We start from the raw sequence: 11,690 nt of genomic DNA on the forward strand, positions 1-11,690 counted from the left end.
CCTAAAAGATGATGCTGTGAAAGTGTTGCACTCAATATGTCAGCAAATTTGGAAAACTCAGAAGTGGCCACAGGACTAGAAAAAGTCAGTTTTCATTCCAATCCCAAAGAAAGGCAATGCCAAAGAATGCTCAAACTACTGCACTATTGCACTCATCTCACACGCTAGCAAAATAATGCTCAAAATTCTCCAAGCCAGACTTCAACAATACTTGAACCATGAACTTCCAGATGTTTAAGCTGGTTTTAGAAAAGGCAGAGGAACCAGAGATCAAATTGCCAACATCTGCTGGATCATTGAAAAAGCAAGAGAGTTCCAAAAAAACATCTATTTCTGCTTTATTGACTATGCCAAAGCCTTTGACTGTGTAGATCACAATAAACTGTGGAAAATTTTGAGAGATGGGAATACCAGACCACCTGACCTGCCTCCTGAGAAACCTGTATGCAGGTCAGGAAGCAACAGTTAGAACTGGACATGGAACAACAGACTGGTTCCAAATAGGAAAAGGAGTATGTCAAGGCTGTATATTGTCACCCTGCTTATTTAACTTCTATGCAGAGTACATCATGAGAAATGCTGGGCTGGAGGAAGCACAAGTTGGAATCAAGATTGCCGGGAGAAATATCAATAACCTCAGATATGCAGATGACACCACCCTTATGGCAGAAAGTGAAGAGGAACTAAAGAGCCTCTTGATGAAAGTGAAAGAGGAGAATGAAAAAGTTGGCTTAAAAATCAACATTCAGAAAACTAAGATCATGGCATCCGGTCCCATCACTTCATGGCAAATAGATGGGGAAACAACGGAAACAGTGAGAGACTTTATTTTGGGGGGCTCCAAAATCACTGTGGATGGTGATTGCAGCCATGAAATTAAAAGTTGCTTGCTCTTTGGGAGAAAAGTTATGACCAACCAAGTAGCATATTAAAAAGCAGAGACATTACTTTGCCAACAAAAGTCCACCTAGGCAAGGCTATGGTTTTTCCAGTAGTCATGTATGGATGTGAGAGTTGGACTATAAAGAAACCTGAGCGCTGAAGAATTGATGCTTTTGAACTGTGGTGTTGGAGAAGACTCTTGAGAGTCCCTTGGACTGCAAAGAGATCAAACTAGTCCATCCTAAAGGAAATCAGTCCTGAATATTCATTGGAAGGACTGATGCTGAAGCTCCAATACTTTGGCCACCTGATGTGAAGAACTGATTCATTGTAAAAGACCCTGATGCTGGGAAAGATTGAATGCAGGAGGATAAGGGGACGACAGAGGATGAGATGGCTGGATGGCATCACCGACTCAATGGGCATGAGTTTGAGTAAACTCTGGGAGTTGGTGATGGACAGGGAGGCCTGGCGTGCTGCAGTCCATGGGGTCACAAAGAGTCAGATACGACTGAGCAACTGAACTGAACTGAACTGAAACCTTATAAACGGAAAGGACGGCACACAAAGAGAGTAGTAAGGATTAAAAATATAAACGAGATTAAGAAGGTAAAACCAATAATAACTTAGTGACTGATAAGCTGTAGAAGGTAATGGGAGAAAAAAGGAGGACTCCAAGATGATTTTGAGCTATGCAACTGGTTGGAAAATGATACAAGTCTCCAAGATAGAGAACACTAAAGGAAGGGGTGGGAAGTATATCGTATTCAATTAGACATGTCGAACTGATGATGTCTGTAGACTAATCAAGTAGCTAGTTCCAAGCAGCAAGTCGACAATTTGACATACTTGATCTCATAACAGAAAGCTGAGTTAGATATATAAATTTGAGTGTAATCAATTGATAGAGGGCAACTGAAGACATGGCAGTGTGTAAGATCAACAAAAGAGAGTTGCAGAGTAAAGTAAGAAGTCAGAGGACAAAGCCCTGAGAACCCACAACACAAAGTTCAGGCAGAGAAAAAGGAGGTCATAATGAAAACTTCCATGAATGGCATGGAGAAACAGCAAAGTCCAGGAGCTAGTGGTGTCTTACAATCCAAGGAAGATGACACTTTCAGGATGAAAAGTGTTTATCACATCTCACATTCTGTTGAGAAGTCAGGTAAGCTAAAGATAGAAAGGTATCTGTCCATCAGATTTGGATTCAGAGAGTAAGGCTGCAAGTGGAAGGACCCACAATGAGTCAAAAATGAATGGGAATTTTTTACAATGTATTTTAAATTATTTATTTATTTTTACTTACTTGGCTGCTCCAGGCCTTAGTGTTGGCCCCAGGGATCTTTGATCTTCATTATGGTATGTGGAATCTTTTAGTTGCAGCGCATAGGACCTTTTTAGTTGTGGCATATGCAATCCAGTTTCTTGGCCAGGGATCAAACCTGGGAACCCTGCACTGGAAGCTTTGGAGTCTTAGCCACTGGACCACCAGGGAAGTCCCACTGAATGGGAATTAATGAAGTGGAGTCAGTAAATGTGGAGAACTGTTTCAACACAATGCATGCAAAGCCTTTCTCCATTTGACCCTTGTTTTTCTCTATACCCCATCTCCCTGTTCTCATCTGATGCTATAGTAAATTTTTTTACAGTTCTACATACATGTATCACATAGTTTGTCAAGCATAGGATTTGGAAAATGCCATTCCTTCTGCCTGGAATGTCCTTCTCCTTCTTCCCATACTCCACTTTCAGATTCTCCTGATGAACCTTCTACCAGCAAAACCCAAATGAAGTGTTCACCACTCTGTTCAGCCTTAGTTAACACTCCCAGATTGAGTTCATTGTTTTTCCATCTGTGCTTCATACTTACACCCATTAGGAAAGGTGTTCCTTTGATTTATAAACAGCCCCCATTTCTGGTCTATGTTGTGACAAGGATACTGAACTGTTTGATATCTCTGTATTTACAAGACCTCACACTTTCAACTATGAGGGGTGGGCAATGAGGGCAACTTTCTATGGGGAGCAGAGCCCCCTGTAATGGAATTTCCTAGCGATCTTCTTCATCATCCTAATGCCTAGCCAACGCATAGTAGATACCAGATAAATGTTTGTGAAATCAATTAATAAAACATTAAATTTGGTCTAAAGTTAAGAATAGCCTCACTGGATATAAAAAGAAAAAGAATTACTTGCTTGGGAGTGATGTTAATGAGGAAAATCCTTAGTGAACTGCTAATTCCAAACAAAGATCAAAATAATGGTATGACACTCTTCATGCTAACAATCAGCACTGGTATGAACTGGGCAAACCCAACTGGTTGCTTATTGCCAGCAACAATTCTGCCTGTGCTAGGTCTGTTGGTTATTATCTTGACTTTCATCCCTCACTTTCAGAGAAAATTTGACTCTTCAAGAAACCAGCCAGAGGAACATCTGCTGGATCTTACAGACCTACCACAATAGTATGCTCCATCATCTGTGAGCAGGTGAAAGCTCATGGAAAAGACGGTCAGAATGACAGTTGAGGAGACAGATCGAAAAACAGCATGAACTGGGTATGTAGGTTTGAGGGGGAAACTTCCAACTTTGCTTTGGAGGTGGTAGAAAGGTAGTTCTGCACTGCTTATATGCATAAAGACATCAAATTTATTCCTAGACTTTCGAAAATGATCTAGTGCAACCTTCCTCCCCTGAAACAGATGCATTCTGTGTGCTCTGTTGAAAGCATCTGGGTGAGATTTATGATGGACAAGGTGTTGAGATGGGGACTCAACCTAGCTCTCTCAGCCTAGCACTACAAGGTGAGCTCTAGTCAGGAGCCACATACTTCTCTCTCCATCCTCCCCTAGCCCTGATCCCTTATTTGGCATGACAAAACTTGGGAGCCAGGTCAGTCTAGGAGCAGCCCCTTCTCTGGAGTAGCATGGGAAAGGTCCCTATTTTTGTACTGGGACAATGACACTGAGCTGTAAGATCTGTCTTTTTAGGACCTCACTCTTTCAACCACTAGGATTTGGCAGAATGAAGGCCATTCTATATGGGGAGCAGAGCTCTGTTGACAGCAGCAGAGCCAGGAGGCCAATTAACGGCCTCTTCTTCCCCAAATATACCTAGTTTGATGGGTTATCTCCCAGAAGTTATACATTTAAATCAGAAATTAGCACTAGGAGATAAAAGGCTAAGACTTACTGAGTTCTTGCTATGTATCAAACACTGGGCTAAATTCTGCATGTATTACCTTATTTTTAAAACTCAATATCCATCAACAGATGAATGGATAAAGAAGATGTAGTGCATGTGTGTTTTATATATACATATATATGTATGTATATATACATATATATAATGGAATACTACTCAGCCATAAAAAAGAATGAAATAATTTAATTTGCAGCAACATGGGTGCAACTAGCTGGAGGAGGAAATGGCAACCCACTCCAGTATTCTTGCCTGGGAAATCCCATAGACAGAGGAGCCTGGTGGGTTATACATAGTCCATGGGATCACAAAAGAGTCAGATACAATTGAGTGACTAAGCACTCATGCACAGGAACAGCTAGAGATTATCGTACAAAGAAAAGAAAGTCAGAAAGAAAGACAAACACCATATGGTATCACTTATATGTGGAATCTAAAGTATGGCAAAAATGAACCTATCTAAAAAACAGAAACAGACTCACAGACATAGAGAACAGACTTGTAGTTGTCAAGAGGGTGGGTGGGGAGGAAAGGACTGGGAGTTTGGGATTAGCAGATTTAAACTATCTTATATAGGACGGACAGACAACAAGGTCCTACTACATAGCACATGGAACTATATTTAATATCCTGTGATAAATCATAATGGAAAAGAATATAAAAAAGAATGTATATATGTATACAACTGAGTCACTTTGCTGTATAACAGACATTGGTACAGCATTGTAAATAAACTATTCTTCAATGAAAAATAAAATTATGATAGTGATAACTAAGTAAAAACAAACAAAAAATAAATAAAATCAACTCATCACAACCTTTTGAGGTAGGTACTATTATTACCCTCATTTACAGATGATGAAACTAAGGCTCAGAAAGGGTAACTTTCCTAAGAGCACATAGTAGCAGGATGGGGATTTGTACCCCAGTTGATCAAGCACTGCCTGCCAACAGCCCCTAATCTATGAAATCACTGAGACCATCCTTATTGTACCCTCTATAGTACCCAGATTGAACCTGAATGATTCATTGGTGTTTTTTTTTTTTTAATCTCTTGTTCCCCTTGAAATAATAAATTAGGTAATAAGAGGGATGGATGGAGTAAACTGGGAGGGATGAACAGAAATTTATCATCCAACTGGAGGAAATTTGTCACCGGTGTTCCAGCCAAACCTGGAGACCCCTCACTCAGGGTGCAGTATTGCACAACTGGGGGAATGGGCCTCCAATCACATTGTACTCTATATGAAGCTAATCCTAGTCTTTGAGAGTGGAAGTCTTGGGAGTATGACCTTTGGCACCTTAGTTCTGCTTCTTAACTGCCTCATCTACAAAATAAGAGGTAAATTTAATGCCTTTGAGGTAAGGGATTAAATAAGACAGAATGTTGAGCATGCAGCTGTCCTTCAGTAAATATAGTTCTTCCTTGCTGTTTGGGAAGAGGACTGCATTAGGAATTGGAAGACGTGGATCCTTAACCCAGGACTGCCGCTGACTCACCATATGACATTGAAGATATCATTACCCCTTCTAGGTTTCTCTTTTACTCCCTCAGTTGAACTAGAGGATCTTCAAGTCCTTTTCTTCTCTGACCTACATTGATCCTGGGATTCTGTACTTCTTCCAAGCAGTACTTGGAAGAGGTTTTCTAAACCTCTGCACTATTAAACTGCTTTCTGAATTCATTCAACATTTCCTAGGCTTTGCTGTTCTAATTAGATTTTGCTAAAGGGTTTAGCACTTGCTTCTACCTGGCAGATCCAGTTCCTGATCATTTTAAATTTTGGTCTAGAATCCTCTATCAAGTACTTACAATGTGAAGTTCCCCCCACCCTTGCTGGAGTCATGCCACACTGAAAATCTGGACTCCTAGAACCATTCACTATCATATCATCATTATGAGGAAGGATACATTGAGAACCTGGTTTGTCCTAGGCGTGTGTGAGTGCTCAGTGGCTCAGTAGTGTCTGACTCTTTGCGACCTAATGGACTGTAGCCTGCCAGGCTCCTTTGTCCATGGACTTTACCATGCAAGAATAGTGGAGAGGGTTTGCCATTTTCTCCTCCAGGGGATCTTCCCAACCCAGGGATTGAATCCATGTCTCTTGAGTCTCCTGCATTAGCAGGCAGATTCTATACCACTGTGCCACCTGGCAAGCTAGGCCTGTAGCTACAAGAAAAAAAGTGGGGGCATATAAGGCTTGGCCAAGAAATTTTACCAGGAAAAGAAACTATACACACATCAGGAGGAAAAGGGCAATAATGTCCATCAACATGGCTTTATATAAAGTCAAATTTGTAAGTTCCCTGCTTGTTTTTGCTCACTATGGTATCTCCAGGGCCATGCCCAGCCTGAAACATTATAGGTATTCAGTAAATATTTGTTGAATAAAATAGTGAAGAAGAGACATGGAGTACAAGTAAAATGTTTTCTATTACCATGTTCTTGAAAAGGCTCTATTTTAGGCCTTGGTTAGAAACCACCTTTGGCAAATTATCCAGCAGGCAAAGTTTGTGTTCAAGCTTCTAGTTAGGCTTTCTTTGCCCCCTCTATTAATGGAGAGGAAAAGCAACTCTACAGAAAGAAACTCTTTAAGTGATTTCCACTGATATATAAAAGAATAATAATATTTGATACTTTCCCCTTCTCCCCCCCAATAAATGGTGTTTGTTTTTAAACATGGGGTGAGGAGAAATTTATGACAAAGGAATTATTTTATAATATTATCATTTCAATTTCAAGCATCAGTAGCAGGTAGGCAAAGGGGGATGGGCCACTTTTTGAATAGAAAAATAAAGGGAGTTTTGGCACTTCTCAGATCAAAGTGATCAGCTGTCTATTCTAGTTGTAAGGTTGGCATTTTTAAGTTATAATTCAGGTCATTCCACCTAAGCAGAATGCTTACCCATTCCAAGTTCTAAAAAGTTGGTTTTTCAAAAGCACTTTAAAGATTTATATATCATGATCAAATTGGATTTATCCCTGGGATGTAAGGATGGTTCAAATTCATAAATCAAAAAATATGATACTGCATGAACAAAACGAAGAATTAAAATCACATTATCATCTCAATAAAAGCAGAAAAAGCATTAGGCAAAATTCAACACCCTTTCATGATAAAAACTCTCAACAAAATAGGTAAAGAAGGAATGTACCTCAAAACAATAAAGGCCATATACAATAAGCTCACAGTTCACATCATTCTCAAGGGCGAAAAACTAAAAGCTTTTCCTCTAGATCACAAACAGGACAGGGATGCCCTTTCTTACCACTCCTATTCAACTTAGTACTGGAAGTCCTAGCCAGAGCAACTAGGCAAGAAAATGAAATAAAAGACATCAAAATTGGAAATGAAGAAGTAAAGTTATCCCAGTTTCTAGATTACTTGACCTTATACTCAGAAAACCCTAATGACTCAAAACAAAACAAAACCCCCACCTATTAGGACTTAAAAGTGAACTCAATAAAGTTGCAGGAATAAAATCAACATACAAAAATTAGTTGCATTTCTATATACTAACAATGAACTATACAAAAAAGTAAATTTAAAATTTAATCCTATTTACAATAGCATCAAAAAATAATAAACTACTTAGGAATAAATTTGACAAAGGAGGTGAAAGACTTTCACACTGAAAACTATAAAACAATGATGAAAGAAAATCAAGGAATACTCTCAAATAAATGGAAAGATATCCCACATAATGGATTGGAAGAATTAATATTCTAAAGATGTCCTTACTACACAAAGCAATCTATAGATTCACTATTATTCCCATCAAAATTCCAATTTTTTAAATAGAAACAGAAAAATAATCCTAAAATTCATATTGAACCACAAAAAAATCTGAATAGCCAAAACAATCCTGATAAAGCTGGAAGTATCACACTCTTGATATCAAAATACTTTACAAAGCTACAGTAATCAAAACAGTGTGGTATTGGCATAATGACAGACATATAGACCGATGGAGCAGAATAGAGAACATAGAAATAAACCCGCATATAGAGTCAACTGATCTTTAATAAGGGAGCCAAGAATACACTGTCCTCACTGTCCTGTGAGGAAAGGACAGTTTTTTCAACAAATGATAATTGGAAAACTGAAAAGGGATGAGTTAGACTCTTACTTTACACTATATACAAAAATTAACTTGAATGGATCAAAAATCTAAATGTGTAAGAGCTAGAACTGTTAAACTCCTAGAAGAAAACAAGCGGAAATCTTCCTGGCATTAATCTTGGCAATGACTTCTTGGATTTGAGGCCAAAAGCACAGTAAACAAAAGCAAAAACAGAAAAGTAGGACTACATCAAATGAAAAGCTCTGCACAGCCAAGGAAATAATCAACAGGATGAAAAGGCAACCTACAGAGTGGGAGAAAATATTTGCAAATTCTAAACCTGATAAGTGGTTTATATTCAAAATATATAAGGAACTCCTACAACTCAACAGCAAATAATAAAAATGTGATTTAAAAATGGGCAAGGGACATTAATAGATATTTCTCCGAAGAAGACATACAAATGCTATGTCTACGAATATAGACAGATGGTAGATGAAGAGGTGCTCAATATTACTAATCATCAGGGAAATGCAACTCAAAACCATGAGATACCCCTCACACTTGTCAAGATGGCTATTATTTTTTTTAAGTGATATCAAATGTTGATAAGCATGCAGAGAAATTGGAATCCTTGCATACTATTGGTGGGAATGTAACATGGTGCAGCAGCTGTGGAAGACAGTATAGACATTCCTCAAGACATTAAAAATAGATCTACCATATAATCTAGTAGTCCACCTTCTGGATATATATCTAACGAATTGAAACTAGGTTCTCAAAGAGATATCTGACTGAACTCCCATGTCCATTTCAGCATTACTCACAACAGTCAAGATACAGAAACAACCTAAATGTACATCAATGGATAAATAGAAAAGAAAATGTGGTATATACATAAAATGGAATATTATTAAGCCTTTAAAAACAAGGAAATCCTGCCATATGCAATTACATGGATTAACCTGGAGGATATTACGCTAAGTGAAATAAGCCATGACAAATATTGTATAATTCTACTTATATGAGCTATCTAACATAGTCAAAAGGATTAAAGCAGAGAATAGAATAGTTGTTGCTGAGGGCTATGAAGAGAGGGAAATGGTGAGTTGTTGTTCAATGAGTATAAAGTTTCAGTTAATCAAGTTGAAAAAGATCTAGTGATTTACTGTACAACACAGCACCTACAGTTGACAGTATGTATTTTGCACTTAAAAATTTGTTAAGAGAGTAGATCTCATGTTAAGCGTTCTTATGATAAAAATTTAAATTAAAATTTTGCTCTTTCTGTGTCGCATTTTTCAATTTTACACATTTACAACATGGATCCTTCCTCAAGGCACATGTCAGAAAATACCTTTCTATTTGTATTTGTCTAGGTGTTGCCCTTTGTTAAACCATTTCCAAGCTGAAGATTTGTCCCTCAATTCTTCCTGGGCTCTATTTCATGCCTTGGGTGGTATTTCTAACTCTTCTAGGACTCCCTTGGAAACCAGAAAGTTCTGTGTTGCTATAGTCTTGACCCCTGACCCCAGGATTTTTCAGAAGTAAATTTAGTCTGAGAAAACATGTGGGAAGACAGAAAAGAGAGGAAGACAAGGAAGGAAGGAGGAAAGGGAAAAAAAGGAAGAGGGAGGGAGGGGTGAGAGAGGATACCCTAACCCTTCTTCATTGGGTTTAAAAACAAAATTATAAAGTTCTCATGTAAAAGACACCGCCTTCACAACAAGCCTGTTGAAGCCTTCCTTTGGGTTAAAAGGAAATATGGATATAACTGAAAGTTTGAAGGTATGAAATTTTGAAAGTTGAATACTACTGACCCACAGCGCTTCTGGGGCTGTTGCCTAGGTAACTTAGGTTTGAAGTCCTGCATGGAATCGGACTTCCATGGAAAGTAACTAGAGCACAGGGATGCAACATTTTATTTCTGGTAACTTTCATAATTTGACGGGAAGCCTGATTTCACAAGGGAAATGATTGTTCTTTAAACCTGTACAAAGAAAGACTATGACAAATAGCTCTGAGGAAAATGGTTCCTTATCCTAACTTGTCAAGCTGAAGACATCTATGGATGATTGATCTTTGCAGTTACAGCCTGAGTTAACAGTTTGTGTACAACAACATCAGGAAGAAATAAAAAAGAATCATGAGAGAAACTAAATGAAAACTTGGATGAGAGCCTTTGAGCCGAAATCTTGATTTAAAGTGTCCTGAAAGCTCCTTTTCCAACCCTTTTCTCTCATTCTTTCTCCTCTTCCATTCTTTATTTTTTCCCCCACTACATATTGCTGTAAAACTGATGTATCTCAGTCAGGAGTCTGAGCTGCCAAGTGGGCTCTGTTTTTTCCCCACTACAATCTCTAATAAACAAGAGCTGTCAACTACTCACCATGTAATTCACTGCTCAAATGTCTTCAATTCACCATCTGCACAGGCAAATCTCTGGCATGGCTACTCAGTGTATCCATTTTGGTACATCCTCTACAGGTTCATCATCCTGCCAAGGACTCCAGTCTGTTGATAAATTCCATTAATGGGGTAAATAATTGAGAGGGATAGTAAACTGTTTTTAAAATTACTCTTCAGCATCCCTAGCTCAAGACTAGGATTAGGATTTAGAGACATTTCTAATCCTTTAAATTGATCCCACCTGTAGCAGAGTTAGTGCTGACCTAAATGCATTGACCCAGAGATTAACAAACAGTCCCCCGGATAAATTCGTCCTCAACAGACTACTTACTGCCTTCTTCTACCTTTCAAAGTTGGACTCATATACCCTCGGATTTTGCCTCTGAGTTCTTTGTTCTTCCTTTTTCCATTCTAATAGTCACATATCACCCTTTTTCCGAGATGGCTTTAAATGCCAGAACATTCATCAGTTGTGATTCCAGTCCAGGATATGAAAGGTTGCAGGCTGACTCCCTACAAAATTCAAAGTAGGTGAAGTTTGTCTCCTTCTTCTGTTGTCCTTGAATGCCTTCACTGCCTTTCCTTCCAAGAGAAACCCCCAACTCCCTCCCCTCAACTCTGCACATACCCTCACCCTTTAAATCTATCCATTTTCCCTTAGCAATCTTCCTTGTTGTGAGCGTCATTCATTCAGGGAACTGTTCTGGAATCCTAAGGTAAGAGCTGAGGTGTTGGTGGCTAAAACTGACTTCTGTTAAATGATGACTACCACATGACAGACATTAAAAAAACTAACAGCTTTATTGAGACACAATTCACATACCATAAAATTCACTCCTTAAAAGCATACAATTTGGTGGCTTTGATATATATAACCACACGGTTGTATAACCATCACTACTGTCCAATTCCAGAGCATTTTTATCACTCCCCACAAAGAAATCTTGTATCCATTTAGCAGTCATTCTCTATTCTTCCCCTCCTCCCAGCCATTGTCAACCACTAATCTACTTTCTGTGGATTTGCCTATTCTGGAAATTTCATATAAATGCACACATACAATATGCTGTCATTTGTGACTTGGCACAGTGTTTTCAAAGGTCGTACATATGGTAGCATGGATCAGTATTTCA

General features: G+C 38.6%; 1 protein-coding gene across 1 annotated transcript in view; it reads right to left on the bottom strand.

Moving 5' to 3' along the window:
- GUCY2F (guanylate cyclase 2F, retinal) overlaps window positions 1-10,758 on the bottom strand; it is a 105,694-nt gene extending 94,936 nt beyond the window's left edge. Inside the window, exon 1 of the mRNA XM_043896707.1 lies at window positions 10,538-10,758. The gene's annotated coding sequence lies outside the window, so the exon portion shown is untranslated. The remainder of the gene's footprint in view (window positions 1-10,537) is intronic.
- Window positions 10,759-11,690: the final 932 nt, after the last annotated feature.

Source organism: Cervus elaphus, chromosome X, assembly GCF_910594005.1.
Source record: "Cervus elaphus chromosome X, mCerEla1.1, whole genome shotgun sequence".
Lineage (NCBI taxonomy): Eukaryota > Metazoa > Chordata > Mammalia > Artiodactyla > Cervidae > Cervus > Cervus elaphus.